Source organism: Heterodontus francisci, chromosome 1 (genome assembly GCF_036365525.1).
Source record: "Heterodontus francisci isolate sHetFra1 chromosome 1, sHetFra1.hap1, whole genome shotgun sequence".
Lineage (NCBI taxonomy): Eukaryota > Metazoa > Chordata > Chondrichthyes > Heterodontiformes > Heterodontidae > Heterodontus > Heterodontus francisci.
In genome coordinates this window covers 102,588,364-102,603,910 of record NC_090371.1, presented here as the reverse complement: position 1 = coordinate 102,603,910, position 15,547 = coordinate 102,588,364, and the positions used below count along the sequence as shown (strand labels likewise).

The 15,547-nt window shown below is 43.4% G+C and overlaps 1 protein-coding gene across 2 annotated transcripts in view; it reads left to right on the top strand.

Moving 5' to 3' along the window:
• pde4d (phosphodiesterase 4D, cAMP-specific) overlaps nt 1-15,547 on the top strand; it is a 1,078,190-nt gene that overhangs the window by 210,192 nt on the left and 852,451 nt on the right. The window lies entirely within an intron of this gene.

Genomic DNA, 15,547 nt, shown 5'->3' with positions numbered 1-15,547 from the left:
ATGCTGGAGGGTTCAATGTTCTGAGGATGATGGAGGGTTCAATGTTCTGAGGATGATGGAGGGTTCACTGTTCGGAGGATGATGGAGGGTTCAATGTTCTGAGGATGATGGAGGGTTCAATGTTCTGAGGATGATGGAGGGTTCAATGTTCTGAGGATGCTGGAGGGTTCAATGTTCGGAGGATGATGGAGGGTTCAATGTTCTGAGGATGATGGAGGGTTCAATGTTCTGAGGATGATGGAGGGTTCAATGTTCTGGGGATGCTGGAGGGTTCAATGTTCTGAGGATGATGGAGGGTTCAATGTTCTGAGGATGATGGAGGGTTCAATGTTCTGAGGATGATGGAGGGTTCAATGTTCGGAGGATGATGGAGGGTTCAATGTTCTGAGGATGATGGATGGTTCAATGTTTGGAGGATGCTTGCATGCCTTACTGTTCAGAGCATGATTGCAGGGTTGAGTACTGAAACAAAGGGCGTTTGCATCAGGGCTCAGATGCTGGCCGCCCTTCAAACATGGCACCAGCACTTCTTTTCTGTGTCAGTTAACAATACGGCCACCACTTCAACGCCCGCCTCCGGCTGTTGAGTGATTGGCCACCCTCCCTGCCGGTCATTAATTGACCAACCGGAGTGAGATCTCTACGGGAACGGGAGTTTGTGTGAGAACGACTTCGCCACCTGCTTCTGGTTCCCCCTTCCCTTTCCCGCCAGGTCCTGTAAAATCCCAGCCGCTGTCCCTGTATCTATTCTATTGAAACCTTTCATAATTTTAAAGATCTCTATTTGGTCACTACTCAGCCTTCTCTTTTCAAGAGAAAAGAGACCAGCCTGTTAATCCTTTCCTGATAGGTAAAAGCTCGCAGTTTTGGTCTCTTGTCTTTACAGTGAGTATACCAGCATGCTATATTTACAATTTATGAAATTTTGTCTGTATAGATGCCAGATTGGCTCATTACCGGTACTCTTACTTCTGAGTTGGAAGGCTGTGGCTTCCAGCTCCACTCCAATACATGCATAGGTGATCTAGGCTGCCACTTAAGAGCAGCAGTAATGGAATGCTGCATTGTTGTAGCTACCATGTTTCAGGTGAGATGAGGCTTTGCAGATGTAGCAAATCCCATGGTACTTTTCAAAGAGCAGTAGCAAATACTCCCAGTATCCCAGCCAACATTCATCCATCAAACAGTACTGTCAGAAAAACATAATATCTGATCACAGATCTCATTTACTGTTTGTGTGATCTTCCTATGTATAAATTCTCTGCTGCTGTTTGCCATTCATAACAGAATTGCTGCACTTCAGAAAAGTAATTCATTGACTGTCAAACACTTTAGGATGTCTCCAGGACATGAGAGCTTGCTATATGAATGCACATCTTCCTTTCCATTTTCCATTTCTGACTCTTGCGTTTTGAAAGATTGTCCACACCTGATGTAATTCATGTGTGATCTAAGAAAATGAAGTACAAATATGGAAGCAAGAAACAGCAGCAGCAGCTTTTTCCCAAAGTTCACACATCTTCTGATAGTAAAATAAAAACAGAATCTTAGTGCAGACTTCAAAATAATAGCTGGCAACCCATTTCTGGTAGAATTAGATCACAAGATCATTATAACTCATTTAAACAAAAGCTTGTAATTCCTGCTAATGAACCATAATATTAAGGATAATCCATTTGAGAGCAGCTTTCTCCTTGTGCTTGTACTTTTCTGTTTTGTTACTGGGCTGCTACATTCTTATTAAGTACAAACTTGTGAGCAAGGTTAACATTCACTCTTTTGTCCTGCAGCTATTAGTCACCCATTAATGACCTTATAGTCTTACAGCACATGTTTCAGAATGCATTAACAGTGTGTTCTTAAAGGAGCATTGCTCCTTTTTCAAGGGATTTTTTTTCAGCTGGTTCAGTCCCGGGGAGAACCAGGAGGAACCTGCTCCGAGAATTCTTACTTCCACAGCATTAAAAAATCACACTGCAGCTGCTGCAAAACCTACTAGCCTGTTACATAATAGTTTAAACAGGAATGTTTTTGAATATACTTTCAATAAATTTAATTTTTTTTTAAAAAAAGCTAAGTGTTAACTTGGATCACTGGTGGCACTCGTCTCTAAATTAGAAAATGGTGTATTAAGGAGCCATTCAACATCTAGGTTGATACCTCAGTGAATAGAGGGACTGCTGCATTGTCAGAGGTATCATCTTTTGGCTCAGTTGTTATGTTAAGGTCCTGTCTGCCTAGTCAGTTAATTTAAAAATCTCTAGGCACTACTTGAAGTACATCATAGGAATTCTTCCAGTATCCTAGCCAATGTTCCTTCTTCCACAACAGTAAACTTATTTAATTGCTTACTGTGAGCAATTTGGCAACTGCATTTACCCACAAACCAACAACGACTACACTTCAGAAGTAATACAATGTGGATAGTTTTAACCTAACCCTCCTGACAGGATTGGACAGTTACACATTTTGTGCCCTACCTAATTCAGGTAGGATGTAGAATGAGTGGTTGATACAATCCCATCAATTAATTGCTGCGTGGGATGGATGAAATCTAACCCCATTGTCTGTGAAGTGCTTGGGTACATCCCAATCATTAATCTTGTTTTAGATACGTTGATGAACGATACTGTTACAGCCATCAGCCTTTTTCATTATTGCCCATTTATGTTTCCAAACATCCTGTAACATGATTCACTTACTGGAAAAAACAATACCCTTTTAAAAGATGAATGTAAGTTTGACGTGTCATTGTACTTCAGTAGTGCATTAACATAGATTTTTGCAATGAACTATCTTGACCTTCAGCTATCAAATAATGTTTATTCTCCTACCTGTTTTTGTCTTTCTGCTTATTATTTTGGTTAAGCTGTAAAGAAGCTTCCGACGTTTGACCATGATGTTGGGTCCCAACTGAAAGAATAATTTACTATACAAAACAAAAACACCAGCATTCTGGATTTTCTAGTGGTGTGGAGTACAAGACCAAATACACAAAAATCTGGTTAGGTTGCTGTTAAAGTACTACATACAGTTTTGGGTTCCCTATCAAAGAAAGGACATTAATGCCATAGAGACTGTACAGTGTAAATTCACCAGGATGATGCCAGGAATGGGAAAATGTAGTTACAAGGAGTGACTTAAAATATTGGGACTATTTTTGCTGGAGCAGAGCAAAGGGAGGACTTTTAACAGAGGCTATGAAAATTATAAAGGCTTTTAAGGCTGTGAATGGGGGAAGGCTAGTTCTCAGGTTGGGGAGTTAGTAATAAGAGGTCATCAGTTTAAAATTATTGCTGTAAGTATGTGGGTGGAGGTTTGGAAACAATTTTTTTCTTAAAGGGTTTTTGCATAATGGAACGGATTGCCACAGGGAGTGAAAAGGGAAGAGACCATTGCATTTATTAAAGGCCAATTGGATAAATATTTAAAACAGAAGAATATGCAGAGATATGGGGAGACAGCAGGGCTGTGGGATTAGTTTTGGATTGTGCTACCGAAGAGCTGGCACAGACATGATGGTCCAAATGGTCTCTTTCTGAGCAGTAATTTTCTACAACTCTTTGATTATTGCTCCTCATTTAAACAATGGCTGACCTACTGTTCATTTCAGCTGTTTTAAATCCAATTGTTACATTTTTATATCTTTTAAAATATACACTTTTGTATTCAATGGTCATTCAGTTTAAGAACTATGTGGAATAAGATCACCATATTGTCCACATTTGAATTTTTGGTTCAGTAACAGTGAAAAATAAATTACTGGTTTTCAATTTTTTAAAGGCATAATTTGAGCAGATGAGCAGTGAGCTAAAGAAATTAGACTGGACAGCACTACTAATGGGGAAAAACATGCATGAAGAGAAGATTCTGTTTATTGGCTCGGTTGTTGTAGATCTAATGCCCACTCCAAAGACTTGAAGCTCATAATCTAGGATGGTACTTCAGTGAGGTACTGAGGGAGTGCTGCATTGTCAGAGCTGTCATCTTTGGATGAGATATTAAAACAAGGATCCATTTGCCCTCTCAAGTAGATTTAAAATATCCCATGCCACTATATTGAAGAAGAGCACAGTAGTCCTTCCAGAATCCTGGTCAGTATTTATCCCTCAACCAACATCACTAAAATAGATTGTCTTGTCATTTATTTTGCTGTTTCTGTGACCTTGCTGTGAGCAAATTATTTGTTGTGTTTCCTGACATTACAACAGTGATTACACTTCGAATGTATTTAATTGGCTGTAAGATGTTTTGGGACATCCTGAGGTTGCAAAAGGTGCTATATAAATGCAAGTTTGTTCTTTAGGTACAGAGAACAAAACAGATACAGACTACTGTGGAAGATGAGTAACAGAGGGATTAGATTGATATGAGCAACCATGGAAGCCATGCAGTGGGGGAACAGACAAGAAAAGGGTTTCCTCATGTATGAAACAGAAACCAAGTAAAGGAGCTTAAGGAATTGGCCAGGACAGCTAAAACAGAGGTTGAATTTAGGATGATATGGAATATTAAAAGAAATATAGGGCATTTCCCAAGACTGGAGTCAATGGGAATCAGGGGAAAACTCTCAGCTAGTTGGAGTCACACCTAGCACAAAGGAAGATGGTTGTGGTTGTTGGAGGTCAATCATCTCAGTCCCAGTACAACACTGTAGGAGTTCCTCAGGGTAGTGTCCTATGCCCAACTATCTTCTGCTGCTTCATCAAAGACCTGCCCGTCATCATAAGGTCAGAAGTGGGAATGTTCGCAGATGATTGCACAATGTCTAGCACCATTCACGATTCCTCAGATACTGAAGTAGTCTGTGTTCAGATGCAGCAGGACCTGGACAACATCCAGGCTTGGGATGATAAGTGGCAAGTAACATTCGCACCACGCAAGTACCAGGCAATGACCATCTCAAACAAGAGAGAATCTAACCATCTCCCCTTGATGTTCAGTGGCATTACCATCACTGAATCCCCCACTATCAACATCCTGGGTTACCATTGACCAGAAAATTAACTGGAGCAGCCACATAAATACTGGTCAGAGGCTGGGAATTCTGCAGCGAGTAACTCCAATCCTGACTCCCCAATGCCTGTCCACCATCTACAAGGCACAAGTCAGGAGTGTGATGGAATACTATCCACTTGCCTGGCTGGGTGCAGCTCCTACAACACTCAAGAAGCTTGACACCTTCCAGGTCAAAGAAGCCCACTTGATTGGCACACCATCAACCACCTTCAACATTCACACCCTTCACCACCAACGCACAGTGGCAGCAGTGTGCACCATCCACAAGATGCACTGCAGCAACTCACCAAGGCTCCTTTGACAGCACCTTCCAAACCCACGAACTCCACCACCTAGAAGGACCAGGCAGCAGATACATGGGAACACCACCACCTGCAAGTTCCCCTCCAAGCCACACACAATCCTGACGTGGAACTATATCGCTGTTCCTTCACTGTCGCTGGGTCAAAATCCTGGAACTCCCTTCCTAACAGCACCATGGGTGTTCCTACACCCCAAGAACTGCAGCGGTTCAAGAAGGCAGCTCACCATCACCTTCTCCAGGGCAATTCGGGATGGGCAATAAATGCTGGCCTAGCCAGCAATGCCCACATTGCATGAACGAATAAAAGAAATATATATTCAGAGAGATAGGTGAAAACAGAAATGGTGAGGTCATTGATAGATCTCAAAGGTGACATGATATCAATTGACCAAGGGATAGCAAATATATTAAATAAATCTTTCTTTTCTGTGTCCATTGAGGAGATAATGGGCAGCCTCTCTAACATGGAAACTGAATTTTTGGAGATAATGGAGGAAGTACTGAAATAAATAGAAATATCAGATGAGGCAGTCACTGCAGGAATTTAAAGGAAAACTAGGGACCAGGCCCAAATAAACTTCATACAAGATCACTGAATGAAGTGGCTCACAAAATTGGTCACATCGTTGCCGCTATCTTTAGAAAATCGTTTAAAGAAATAGACTTAACTTATCTTCAATCTTCAAAAAAGGGCATGGAGACAATCAAGGGTACTTCAGGCCAGTGAGCCTTACATTATTTGTGGGTAAATTATTAGCCAGTATTCTGAAAGAGATAATAATGAAATATCTGGCTAGATTAAGTATTTCAAGACAGAGTCAACATGGATTTATGGGAGGGGGAACCTCTTGCCTAACAAATTTACTGCAGTTTGTTAAGGAAAGAACAATTTTTGCAAATGTGATATAGTTATTCTTTTTTCAGCCCTTCTGGTCATTGTCTGCTGGATTTCTGCCCCAGGAATGCCACTGGTCTGTGGAAGTTTGAGGCCATTGCCTCTACAAGGCACTGGTATAACTTTGGACTATTATGTACCTTTCTGGCTATTACAACAGAAAGGATATCCAGGCATTGAAATTTTTTTAAGCCTTCAGCCAATTCCATTCACTCCACATCATATCAAGAAATGGCTTAGTATACTAGGTATGACAGAAGCTATGGGCCCCAATAATAACCAAACTGTAATACTGAAGACTTGGGCTCCAGAATTAGCCCTGCCCCTAGCCAAGCTGTTCCAATACATTAACAACACTGGCATCTATCTGATGAAGTGGATAACTGCCCAGGTATATTTTGTTCACAAGAGGCTAGACATGCAGCAAGATCTGGACAACATTCAGGCTTGGGCTGATAAAAGGCAAATAACATTTGTTCCACATAAGTGTCAGGCAATGACCATCTCCAACAAGAGAGAATCTAACCATCTCCCCTTGACATTCAATGGCATTACCATTGCTGAATCTCCCACCATCAACATCCTGGGGTCACCATTAGCCAGAAACTTAACTGGACCAGGCACATAAATACTCTGCCTACAAGAGCAGGTCAGAGGCTGGGTATTCTGTAGTGAGTAACTCACCTCCTGACTCCCCAAAACCTTTCCACTGCCAACAAGGCACAAGTCAGGAGAGTGATGGAATGCTGTCCACTTGCCTGGATGAGTGCAGCTGCAATAACACTCAACAAATTTGATGCCATCCAGGACCAAAGAGCCCGCTTGATCAGCATCCCATCCACCATCTTAAATATTAGAATTAGAACATTACAGCGCAGTACAGGCCCTTCGGCCCTCGATGTTGCGCCGACCTGAGAAACCATCTGACCTACACTATTCCATTTTCATCCATATGTCTATCCAATGACCACTTAAATGCCCTTAAAGTTGGCGAGTCTACTACTGTTGCAGGCAGGGCGTTCTACGCCCCTACTACTCTGAGTAAAGAAACTACCTCTAACATCTGTCCTATATCTATCACCCCTCAACTTAAAGCTATGTCCCCTCGTGTTTGCCATCACCATCCGAGGAAAAAGACTCTCACTATCCACCCTATCTAACCCTCTGATTATCTTATATGCCTCTATTAAGTCACCTCTCCTCCTCCTTCTCTCCAACGAAAACAACCTCAAGTCCCTCAGCCTTTCCTCGTAAGACCATCCCTCCATACCAGGCAACATCCTAGTAAATCTCCTCTGCACCCTTTCCAAAGCTTCCACATCCTTCCTATAATGCAGTGACCAGAACTGCACGCAATACTCCAGGTGCGGTCTCACCAGAGTTTTGTACAGCTGCAGCATGACCTCGTGGCTCCGAAACTCGATCCCCCTACTAATAAAAGCTAACACACCATATGCCTTCTTAACAGCCCTATTAACCTGGGTAGCAACCTTCAGGGATTTATGTACCTGGACACCAAGATCTCTCTGTTCATCTACACTACCAAGAATCTTCCCATTAGCCCAGTACTCTGCATTCCTGTTACTCCTTCCAAAGTGAATCACCTCACACTTTTCCACATTAAACTCCATTTGCCATCTCTCAGCCCAGCTCTGCAGCCTATCTATGTCCCTCTGTACCCTACAACATCCTTCGGCACTATCCACAACTCCACCGACCTTAGTGTCATCCGCAAATTTACTAACCCACCCTTCTGCACCCTCTTCCAGGTCATTTATAAAAATGACAAACAGCAGTGGCCCCAAAACAGATCCTTGCGGTACACCACTAGTAACTAAACTCCAGGATGAACATTTGCCATCAACAACCACCCTCTGTCTTCTTTCAGCTAGCCAATTTCTGATCCAAAGCTCTAAATCACCTTCAACCCCATACTTCCGTATTTTCTGCAATAGCCTACCGTGGGGAACCTTATCAAACGCCTTACTGAAATCCATATACACCACATCCACTGCTTTACCCTCATCCACCTGTTTGGTCACCTTCTTGAAAAACTCAATAAGGTTTGTGAGGCACGACCTACCCTTCACAAAACCGTGCTGACTATCGCTAATGAACTTATTCTTTTCAAGATGATTATAAATCCTGTCTCTTATAACCTTTTCCAACATTTTACCCACAACCGAAGTAAGGCTCACAGGTCTATAATTACCAGGGCTGTCTCTACTCCCCTTCTTGAACAAGGGGACAACATTTGCTATCCTCCAGTCTTCCGGCACTATTCCTGTCGACAATGACGACATAAAGATCAAGGACAAAGGCTTTGCAATCTCCTCCCTGGCTTCCCAGAGAATCCTAGGATAAATCCCATCTGGCCCAGGGGACTTATCTATTTTCACACTTTCCAAAATTGCTAACATCTCCTCCTTGTGAACCTCAATCCCATCTAGCCTAGTAGTCTGAATCTCAGTATTCTCCTCGACAACATTTTCTTTTTCTACTGTAAATACTGACGAAAAATATTCATTTAACGCTTCTCCTATCTCCTCTGATTCCACACACAACGTCCCACTACTATCCTTGATTGGCCCTAATCTAACTCTAGTCATTCTTTTATTCCTGATATACCTATAGAAAGCCTTAGGGTTTTCCTTGATCCTATCCGCCAATGACTTCTTGTGTCCTCTCCTTGCTCTTCTTAGCTCTCCCTTTAGATCCTTCCTGGCTAGCTTGTAACTCTCAAACGCCCTAACTGAGCCTTCACGTCTCATCCTAACATAAGCCTTCTTCTTCCTTTTGACAAGCGCTTCAACTTCTTTAGTAAACCACGGCTCCCTCGCTCGACAACTTCCTCCCTGCCTGACAGGTACATACTTATCAAGGACACGCAGTAGCTGCTCCTTGAATAAGCTCCACATTTCGATTGTGCCCATCCCCTGCAGTTTCCTTCCCCATCCTACGCATCCTAAATCTTGCCTAATCGCATCATAATTTCCTTTCCCCCAGCTATAATTTTTGCCCTGCTGTATATACCTGTCCCTGCCCATCGCTAAGGTAAACCTAACCGAATTGTGATCACTATCACCAAAGTGCTCACCTACATCTAAATCTAACACCTGGCCGGGTTCATTACCCAGTACCAAATCCAATGTGGCATCGCCCCTGGTTGGCCTGTCTACATACTGTGTCAGAAAACCCTCCTGCACACACTGGACAAAAACTGACCTATCTAAAGTACTCGAACTATAGTATTTCCAGTCAATATTTGGAAAGTTAAAGTCCCCCATAACAACTACCCTGTTACTCTCGCCCCTGTCGAGAATCATCTTCGCTCTCCTTTCCTCTACATCTCTGGAACTATTCGGAGGTCTATAGAAGACTCCCAACAGGGTGACCTCTCCTCTCCTGTTTCTAACCTCGGCCCATACTACCTCAGTAGACGAGTCCTCAAACGTCCTTTCTGCCGCTGTAATACTCTCCTTGATTAACAATGCCACACCCCCTCCTCTTTTACCATCTTCTCTGTTCTTACTGAAACATCTAAATCCCGGAACCTGCAACATCCATTCCTGCCCCTGCTCTCCCCATGTCTCCGAAATGGCCACTACATCGAGACCCCAGGTACCAACCCATGCTGCAATCATACTCATTGTGTTTTAGAAAAGGGCTATTCTCATTCAGTGGTGTAAAGTGTACTTCTATTTCTTAGCTTTCCTGTCAAGTTTCCAAATCAGCAAGGCCGCCCTGATAGTTCAATGTGTTTAACCGGTGAGTAGCTCGCTGAGCCATATAGGTCAACATGGCCTTGGTCTATGTTGAATAAGCTGATGTCAGTTGGCATGGCAGTGGGGTGCTACAAGTAGCCTAAGGGCCCCTGGATTAGGGAGGGCAAAATTGATGAGGAATTCCAATCCTAAACATTATCCAGCCACCCCTGTTGGAAGTGTGTGCATGTGGTCAGTTACGCATGCAATCTCCCGGGATTGAATAACCTGTCTATAATCATTGTCAAGGCTCATACAGGAACAATGGGCACTTGAGCAAGATAGTGGGGAGCACCACAGCAATGCCTTCAGAACAAGAGTGGGGAAAATTAGCAAGGACATTTTTGAAGAAGTTTCTAAAGCAATAATCATATTCAGAAGCTATTTCTATAATGTGTTTCATTAAGTGCTGCTACAGAATACAATCATTCTACCTTGTTTATAGTGACAAATGTCTGTCAAGTTATTGAAAACTATTGAGAAATGGAGCTGACGTGCCTTTGTAAATATTGCAAATTAAAAAAATTTCTGCAGCTGACAGTTCCATCCAACTGTTTCAAAAAGAAACATGTAGATTGTGAGGAGTTTTGATCAAGGTGTTCGGAGCATAATGACACAGAGTAGATGAAAGCAAAAGTGTAAGCTGTGACATTTATAATTTAACAAGATGTGAGAATCAGACATGGCTAATATTGTAAACTTTGTCCAATAATCAACATTTTGAAGGAAAGGGTAATAGATTTGGAGAGAAGGTTGATTTGCTTAGTGTGAAATTTTCATTCATAGGGTGTGCAGTTTTAGAAGGGGGAACTGAGTGAAGATGTACAAAGAGCGTATTGGAGTAGTCATGCAGGCAGAGACCAACAAAAAGGATAGGGATTATATTACAGTTTACACTAAACAGAGTATAGAATTGCAGAAAGAAGATCGTAAACATAGAAAATAACTGTCAAAAGGAATTCAGATACTGGATAACACTGAGGGTTTTATTCAGGAAGAAGAAATTATGGAAGAGTCAAAGCAGTTTATGTTCCAAGGGAAAAATCTATAGTGAGGAAAGGTGCAGTTATCAAGGGACAGATTCAGTTTTGTGATCTGTGAGCCATTCTTTTTGTCAGTAAGTTAACAGGGCAGTTACTGTTTGCTGGGAATCTGGAAATTGTGGCTGTATCCTCTTACTTTCCCTGACAGTTGAAGGTCAGTAAACTTCTTTCTGCACTGTGTTGCCATGCATCAGGTGATTATATTAGCACTGACTGCTCTCAGCATCCTCCTATTATAGAAATAAAACAGAAAATGCTGGAAATACTCATCAGGTCTGGCAGCGTCTGTACAGAGAGAAACAGAGTTCAAGCTTCAGGCCTTTGATCTTTCATCAGAACTGGGAAAAGTTAGGAATGTAATAGATTTTGAGCAAGTGAAAGGGGGGAAAGTGGCAAGAAGAACAAAAGGGAAGGTCTGTGATAGGGTGGAGGGCAGGCGAGAATAAATGACAAAAAATTCATGGTGCAAGACCAAAGGGAGTGGTAATGGTACGAGTAAAGAAAAGCAAAACATATGGCTAGAGGAGGTGTGAATAGCAGGATCCTGAACAGCTGCCGTCTGAAAGCAAAGAAAAGGAAAGGGAAGGAAATTAGACAATCTCAGGAGGTACGATTGGGCAGGGCAAAGCGAAGAATAGTAATGGATTGACACAGATTCAGATCCACAACAAATGAGCACAACCAGCCCCAGAGCAGTGGGATACCATCTCCCTCAAAGTTCTGATAAATAAATTGTAAATGAATGTTCAAAGATGCTCACCTCTGAAACAATTTCACTTCAAACTTTGAAACCTTCCAGTGGAGCCTGCTGCTGGAAAGATAGCGGAAGCACTAGTGAGAGAGAGGTTTGAAAAATCATGCCGCTGAGGGAATACCTGGTGAGTGGGTACCATACAATAGCCAATGTGTGATGACGCTACCATGTGCAGGCACAGAGCAGTACTGGATCAGTGAACAGGCTGACAGGTGCGTACTGATGATGTTATTAGTGGGAAAAACTGCGTATGCGTGGGCGGACATAGTGCGAGGTGCTCATGCCCAAAGATGCCCTCCAATCGGCACCAGGAAGTACCGTGAAGGAAATGAAGCAGAAACAAGGGAGTAAAAAACAAAGATCGAATCATAGAATGAAGCCAGAGGATATTATTCAGCCTAATATAAAAGCAAAATACTGCGGATGCTGGAAATCTGAAACAAAAACAAGAAATGCTGGATTCACTCAGCAGGTCTGGCAGCATCTGTGGAAAGAGAAGCAGAGTTAACGTTTCGGGTCAGTGACCCTTCTTCGGAGCCTGTTGTGTCCAGGCTGACTCTCTGCAAGAGCAGTCTCATGCCCCTGTCTTTTCCCCGTAGCCCTGCAAATGTTTCTGTTCAGGTAATTATCCAATTCTCTTTTGAAAGCCACGATTGAATCTGCCTCCACCACACTCTCAGGCACTGCATTCCAGATCCTAACCATTTGCTACTTAAAAGTTGTTCCTCATGTCGCCTTTTGTTCTTTTGCCATTCATCCAAAATTGGTGTCCTCTGGTTCCTGACCCTTCTGCCAATGGGAACTGTTTCTCCCAATCTACTCTATCCAGACCCCTCATGATTTTGAAAACCTCTATCAAAATCTCCTCTCAACCTTCTCTTTGCCAAGGAGAACAGCCCCAGCTTCTCTAATCTATCCACATAACTGAAGTCCCTCTGTCCCTTGGAACTATTCTGGTAAATCTTTTCTGAACCCTCTCTAATGCCATCACATCCCTCCTAAAGTGTGGTGCCCAGAATTGGTCACAATTCTCCACTTGAGGTTGAACTCAGTGCTTTGTGAAGGTTCAGCAGAACTTCCTTGCTTTTGTACTCTATACCTCTATTAATAAAGCCCAGAGTCACACTCGCGGGAAGTGCAGCAATGGAAATACAAAATAAACTGAAGAGTTATAAAGAATAGAACAATTTAAAAATACTGGTACACTTGCCTTTAAAAAGATGGAGGACACAGTCACATGACACATACCTTCACCTGCACTGAAATACACATTCTTCTCTGTTAGAACTGAAACACATTAACCTTGTCTGTATTGAAATTAAACACATGGATGTGAGCTATCCACAAAGTGAGCTAAAACAAAGGCACTAGCAGACGCTTCATCTCCAGCTACAATCACTACACTAAAGTGTGAACATCCCTCATCTTATCAAAATGGATTGAAATCAGAAGTTATTGTATAGCCCCTCAGGAACCGAAAACCTAAAGTTACATGGGCGAAACTAACACTTTATGAATTTACCTTTAAAGGTAACCTTTTTGGAGAACAAAGAGTCAAGAACACAGGAAATAGGAGCAGGAGTACACCATATGGCCCTTGGAGCCTGCTCTGTCATTCAATATGATCATGGCACCACATCAACTGCATTACCCTTATCAGCCGTCTCTGTTAACTCATCAAAAAAACTCCATCAAAACAGGGTTTCCCTTAACAGATCCTTGCCGGCTTTCCTTAATTAGTTCACATTTGTCTGAGTGACAGTTTTTCCTGGATTATAGCCCGGAACTTTACGAGGAGGCGGTGGGCCCACCCACTGGCTACAAAGCCGGGGGCGAACATGCCTCTGCCAGCCTTGGAAGCCATGACCTTATTTTGTGTTGCTCAGGAAATTAATTGCCTACAGTCGTGGCTTCCATCCCTCTGAGGCAGGATGTCCTGCCTCCAAGAGCTGCCAGCAATCAGAGGACCGGCAGCACTTCAGTCCCAGCAGCACCACCAGGAGCAGTGACCAATGTTGGGACTGCAGCAGGCCCCAGATTCAGCCAGCGATGGAGCCGAAGAGAAAGGTAAGTTGGGTCGGGGTTCACCGGGGCCAATCATCCAGGCCCCAGTGAGTGGGGGGTGGTGGATCGATCGCAGGGTCAGGGGTGGGGTGTTCCATCAGGGGCAACGTGGCCTGTGCCACTGGGGGTCCCTCTGTGGGGAAGAGGGTTCCCACTCAGGAGGGCACCACCCCCCCCACCCCCGCTCACAAGGAGGCCACCAGGTATTACTGGGCGGCCGCCCTGGGTGGCGAAGTGCCCATTTACCGCTGGTAAAATACCATTGGTGATGGGAAGAGGCCCTTAAGTGGCCACTTAAAGGCTTCAATTGACCTAAGGGTGCCCGGGACGCCTGCCACCTCCCCCGCCGCTGGAAAAATACCCCCGCCGCAATCCCGACCAATTTTACACCCCCCCACCCCCACCCCCACCCCCCCCACATCCCTGCCCTCTCCAGGGCATTATTTAAAAAAGGAGGGAGAGATAAAACAGGGAATTACAGACCAGTTAGCTTTATATCAGTCGTGGGGAAAATGCTAGAGTCTATTATAAAGGATGTGATAGCAGAACACCTGGAAAGCATAAACGGGATTGGACAACGTCAGCATGGGTTTACGAACGGGTAATCATGCTTAACAAATCTACTGGAGTTTTTTGAGGATGTAACTAGTAGAATAGATAAGGGAGAACCAGTGGATGTGGTGTATTTGGATTTTCAGAAGGCTTTCGATAAGGTCCCACATAAGAGGTTAGTGTGCAAAATTAAAACACATGGGATTGGGGGTAATATACTGGCATGGATTGAGAATTGGTTGACAGACAGGAAACAGAAAGTAGGAATAAACGGGTCTTTTTCCGGGAGGCAGGCAGTGATTAGTCGGGTGTGCAGGGATCAGTGCTAGGACCCCAGCTATTCACAATATATATTAATGACTTGGGTGAGGGAACTAAATGTAACATTTCCAAGTTTGCAGACGACACAAAGCTGGGGGTAAATGTGAGCTGTGAGGAGGATGCAAAGAGGCTCCAATGTGATTTGGACAAGTTGGGTGAGTGCGCAAATGCATGGCAGATGCAGTATAACCTGGATAAATGTGAGGTTATCCACTTTGGTTGTAAAAACAGCAAGGCAGATTATTATCTGAATGGTGATAGATTGGGAAAGGGGGAGGTGCAACGAGTCCTGGGTATCCTTGTACACCAGTCGCTGAAAGCAAGCATTCAGGTGCAGCAAGCAATTAGGAAGGCGAATGGTATGTTGGCCTTCATTGTAAGAGGGTTTGAGTACAAGAGCAAGGATGTCTTACTGCAGTTATACAGGGCCTTGGTGAGACCACATCTCGAGTATTATGTGAAGTTTTGATCTTATCTGAGGAAGGATGTTCTTGCCATGGAGGGAGTGCAAAGAAGATTTACAAGGCTGATTCCTGGGATGGCAGGATTGACGTCTGAGGAGAGATTGGATCGACCAGGCCTATATTCACTAGAGTTTAGAAGAATGAGAGGGAATATCAAAGAAACCTATAAAATTCTAACAGGACTAGATAGGCGAGATGCAGGGAGGATGTTGCCAATGGCTGGGGAGTCCAGAACCAAGGGTCACAGTCTCAGGATATGGGGTATGCCATTTCGAACCGAGATGAGGGTGGTGAACCTGTGGAATTCTCTATCGCAGAAGGCAGTGGAGGCCAAGCCATTAAATACATTCAAGAAAGAAATAGATAT